A 5,736-nucleotide genomic window follows, 5' to 3' on the forward strand; every position below is an offset into this window, starting at 1 on the left:
ACATGCCTCATCTTTACCATTAATACATCTAGCTATGAAGAGAGCAAAATAATGTATAGCAGGAAAGTGAATGCTCCCTATGGTAGCTTGTGTAATATCTCTAGATTCTCCCACAGTTATTCTAGCAAGAAAATCTCTAAATTCAGATTTGCGAGGATCCCTTATACTACCCCATTGTGGAAGTTTGCAAGCAGTGGTAAAATCCTCTAAGTCCATAGTGTAAGATTTATCATAAAGATCAAACAAGACAGTTGGAGAATTACATGAAGTTGAAAATTCAAACCTCCTCAGAAATGTACTGGTGAGATAGTGATACTGGCTGCACTTCTCTTCCTTGAAGCTCACAAGATCAGCGTTACGCAAATATGCGTTAAATTCTTCCTTAATTCCCACTCGATCCATAAAGTTCTCACAAGGCCATTCACAAGGACTCACTGGAGCGTCTCTTGGTGGCTCTTCATCAGCATCACAAATTGCAAGCCTGGGTCCTTGCTTCCTTGAGGAACCACCTTGGAACATTTTCCTAAGCATATTTCTTCCTCTGAAATTTTAGTAACTTCAAAATAAAAGTAAACCAAACTCAATAATATTGATAGCAACTACATCTACAAGTGCCTAGGGCCTATATCATGCATCAAAACTACTTTTGACCATATAAATTTGACATGCAAGCTCAAGAACAGGGTCACCTAAGCAACACAAATTTTCAATGAATAAAGCACTATAACAAAAACTAATTGGACCAAGGGAGGAGTCACATACCAAGGAACAATCTCCCCAAGCAGTTTTGTGAGAGGTGCTTTGAGCAAGGAGATAGAAAATGGCAGCAAGATGAGCTTGAACTCGTGCTTGAGCTGGATATTCGTGTTTGTGGGAGGAAGATGAAGTGTGTGGGTGCAGGAATAAGTGGAGGAGGGCCACCGTGGGCCCACGAGGCAGGGGGCGCACCCTCCACCCTCGTGGCACGGTGGTTGACCCCCCTTGTGTGTTCTCTGTTCCATAAATCCTCAAATATTCTAGAAAAAACATATTTAAATTGCAGGGCATTTGGAGAACTTTTATTTTCGAGGTATTTTTATATTGCACGGATAATCAGATAACAGACATAAAATATTTATTTTTACTTTATTTAATATAAATAACAGAAAGTAGAAGTGGGGTACAGAAAGTTGTGCCTTCTAGTTTCATCCATCTCATGATCATCAAAAGGAATCCAATAACAAGGTTGATCAAGTCTTGTTAACGAACTCATTCCGAATAACATGGAACCGGAAAAATTTCGAATAACACTATGTTACCTCAACGGGGATATGCACATCCCCAATAATGAGAATATCATATTTCTTCTTGATAGTAGGAAGAGGAAATTCAAAACCTCCAAATATAATCGATGGAATTTTTCCAATAGAGTTGATACTATGAACTTGAGGTTGTTTCCTCGGAAAGTGTACCGTATGCTCATTACCATTAACATGAAAAGTGGCATTGCCTTTAGTGCAATCAATAACAGCCCCTGCAGTATGCAAAAGGGGTCTTCCAAGAATAATAGACATACTATCGTCCTCGAGAATATCAAGAATAACAAAGTCCGTTAAAATAGTAATGTTTGCAACTACAACAGGCACATCCTCACAAATACGGACAGGTAGAGCAGTTGATTTATCAACCATTTGCAAAGATATTTTAGCAGGTGTCAGCTTATTTAAATCAAGTCTACGATATAAAGAGAGAGGCATAACACTAACACCGGCTCCAAGATCACATAAAGCAGTTTTAACATAGTTTCTTTTAATGGAGCATGGTATAGTGGGTACTCCGTGGATCTCCAAGTTTCTTTGGTATTCCACCCTTAAAATTATAATTAGCAAGCATGGTGGAATTTTCAGCTTCCGGTATCTTTCTTTTATTTGCAATAATATCTTTCATGTACTTAGCATAAGGATTGGTTTTGAGCATATCAGTTAATCGCATACGCAAAAAGATAGGTCTAATCATTTCAGCAAAGCGCTCAAAATCCTCATCATCCTTTTTCTTGGATGGTTTGGGAGGAAAAGGCATGGGTTTCTGAACCCAAGGCTCTCTTTCTTTACCATGTTTCCTAGCAACAAAGTCTTTTTATCATAACGTTGATTCTTTGATTGTGGGTTATCAAGATCAACAGCAGGTTCAATTTCTATATCATTATCATTACTAGGTTGAGCATCATCATGAACATTATCATTAACATTATCACTAGTTTCATGTTCATTACCAGATTGAGTTTCAGCATCAGAAATAGAAATATCATTTGGATTCTCAGGTGTTTCAACAATAGGTTCACTAGAAGCATGCAAAGTCCTATCATTTTTCTTTTTCTTCCTTTTAGAAGGACTAGGTGCATCTATATTATTTCTCTGAGAATCTTGCTCAATTCTCTTAGGATGGCCTTCAGGATACAAAGGTTCCTGAGTCATTCTACCACCTTCTAGTCAGCACTCTAACAGCATATCATTATTCTTACTATTCAATTCATTGAGCAAATCATTTTGAGCTTTAAGTACTTGTTCTACTTGAGTGGTAACCATAGAAGCATGTTTACTAATAAGTTTAAGTTCACCTTTAACATTAGACATATAATCACCCAAGTGTTCAAGCATATTTGAATTGTGTTTCAATTGTCTACCAAAATAAGTATTAAAGTCTTCTTGATTAGCCATAAATTTATCAAACTCATCTAAGCATGGGCTAGAAAATTTAGTAAATGGGATTTCAGCATTATCATATCTATAGAGAGAATTTACCTTTACTACCTGTGTCGGGTTATCAAGACCATGAGTTTCTTCAATGGCAGAAGGATTTGGATTATATGTCTCTTCAACAGGCGGTAAATTAAGACCATGTACTTCTTCAATAGAAGGTAAATTCTTAACATATTCAGCTTTAATACCTTTTTCTTTCATAGATTTCTTTGCCTCTTGCATATCTTCAGGACTGAGAAATAGAATACCCCTCTTCTTCAGAGTTGGTTTAGGAATAGGCTCGGGAATTGGCTCCGGAGGTGTCCAATTATTTTCATTTGTCAACATATTATTCAATAGAATTTCAGCTTCATCCGGTGTTCTTTCCCTGAAAACAAAACCAGCACAACTATCCAGGTAATCTCTGGAGGCATCGGTTAGTCCATTATAAAAGATATCAAGTATTTCATTTTTCTTAAGAGAATGATCAGGCAAAGCATTAAGTAATTGGAGAAGCCTCCCACAAGCTTGTGGGAGACTCTCTTCTTCAATTTGCACAAAATTATATATATCCCTTAAAGCAGCTTGTTTCTTATGAGCGGGGAAATATTTAGCAGAGAAGTAATATATCATATCCTGGGGACTACGCACACAACCAGGATCAAGAGAATTAAACCATATCTTAGCATCACCCTTTAATGAGAACGGAAATATTTTAAGGATGTAAAAGTAACAAGTTCTCTCATCTTTAGTAAACAGGGTGGCTATATCATTTAATTTAGTAAGATGTGCCACAACAGTTTCAGTTTCATAACCATGAAAAGGATCTGATTCAAGCAAAGTAATTATATCAGGATCAACACAGAATTCATAATCCTTATCAGTAACAAAGATAGGTGAAGTAGCAAAAGCAGGGTCAGGTTTCATTCTAGCATTTAAAGATTGCTTACTCCATTTAGCTAATAACTCTTTGAGTTCGTATCTATCTTTGCAAGCTAAAATAGCTAAAGAAGCTCCTTGATCAAAACATAACCCTTCAGGAATAACAAGTGATTCTTCATCATCACTTTCATCGGTATCATAAGATTCAGTATTTTCAATTCTCTCTAGCCCTAGCAAGTTGTTCATCAAGAAATTCACCAAGTGGCACAGTAGTATCAGGCATAGAAGTAGTTTCATCATAAGTATCATGCATAGCAGAAGTGGCATCATCAATAACATGCGACATATCAGAACGAATAGCAGAAGCAGGTGTAGGTGTCGCAAACTTACTCATAACAGAAGGTGAATCAAGTGCAGAGCTAGATGGCAGTTCCTTACCTCCCCTCGTAGTTGAGGGATAAATCTTGGTTTTTGGATCTCTCAAGTTCTTCATAATGATAAGCAGATATAAATCCCAAGTGACTCAAAGAATAGAGCTATGCTCCCGGCAACGGCGCCAGAAAATAGTCTTGATAACCCACAAGTATAGGGGATCGCAACAGTTTTCGAGGGTAGAGTATTCAACCCAAATTTATTGATTCGACACAAGGGGAGCCAAAGAATATTCTCAAGTATTAGCAGCTGAGTTGTCAATTCAACCACACCTGGAAACTTAATATCTGCAGCAAAGTGTTTAGTAGCAAAGTAATATGATAGTAGGTAACGGTAGCAAAAGGTAATGGTAGTAAAAGCAATGTTTTTGGTATTTTGTAGTGATGATAGCAATAGCAACAGGAAAGTAAATAAGCGAAGAACAATATATGGAAAGCTCGTAGGCAATGGATCAGTGATGGACAATTATGCCGGATGCGGTTCATCATGTAATAGCCATAACTTAGGGTGACACAGAACTAGCTCCAGTTCATTGATGTAATGTAGCATGTATTCCGAATATAGTCATACGTGCTTATGGAAGAGAACTTGGATGACATCATTTGTCCTACCCTCCCGTGGCAGCGGGGTCCATACGGAAACTAAGGGATATTAAGGCCTCCTTTTAATAGAGAACCGGAACAAAGCATTAACACATAGTGAATACATGAACTCCTCAAACTACGGTCATCACCGGTAAGTATCTCGATTATTGTCACTTCGGGGTTAACGGATCATAACACATAATAGGTGACTATAGACTTGCAAGATAGGATGAAGAACACTCATATATTGATGAAAACATAATAGGTTCAGATCTGAAATCATGGCACTCGGGCCCTAGTGACAAGCATTAAGCATAGCAAAGTCATAGCAACATCAATCTCAGAACATAGTGGATACTAGGGATCAAACCCTAACAAAACTAACTCGATTACATGATAGATCTCATCCAACCCATCACCGTCCAGCAAGCCTACGATGGAATTACTCACGCACGGCGGTGAGCATCATGAAATTGGTGATGGAGGATGGTTGATGATGACGATGGCGACGGATTCCCCTCTCCGGAGCCCCGAACGGACTCCAGATCAGCCCTCCCGAGAGGTTTTAGGGCTTGGCGGCGGCTCCGTATCGTAAAACGCGATGAATTCTTCTCTCTGATTTTTTCTCTCCGAAACACAATATATAGAGTTGGAGTTGGAGTCGGAGAGGCTCCAGGGGGCCCACGAGGAGGGGGCGCCCTAGGGGGGCAGGCACGCCCCCCACCCTCGTGGCAAGGTGGTGGGCCCCCTGGCCTTCATCTTTGGCAGGTATTTTTCTTATTTTCTGAAAAGTGGCTCCGTGAAGTTTCAGGTCATTCCAAGAACGTTTGCTCCTACACATAAATAACACCATGGTAATTCTGCTGAAAACAACGTCAGTCCGGGTTAGTTCCATTCAAATCATGCAAGTTAGAGTCCAAAATAAGGGAAAAAGTGTTTGGAAAAGTAGATACGTTGGAGACGTATCAACCACCCGGCTGGTAGGGGCGATGTAGAGGAGCATGGGCTCCTAGGGAGTCGGGGCCACCACGACAGGCGGAGTGGTCAACATATTTTTGAGCTGAAGAAAAGCTTCATCCGGCTTGTCGTTCCACTAGAAAAAAGTGGTCTTCTTCATGAGC

The sequence above is a fragment of the Triticum aestivum genome, chromosome 7A, assembly GCF_018294505.1.
Source record: "Triticum aestivum cultivar Chinese Spring chromosome 7A, IWGSC CS RefSeq v2.1, whole genome shotgun sequence".
In the NCBI taxonomy this organism is placed as follows: Eukaryota; Viridiplantae; Streptophyta; class Magnoliopsida; order Poales; family Poaceae; genus Triticum; species Triticum aestivum.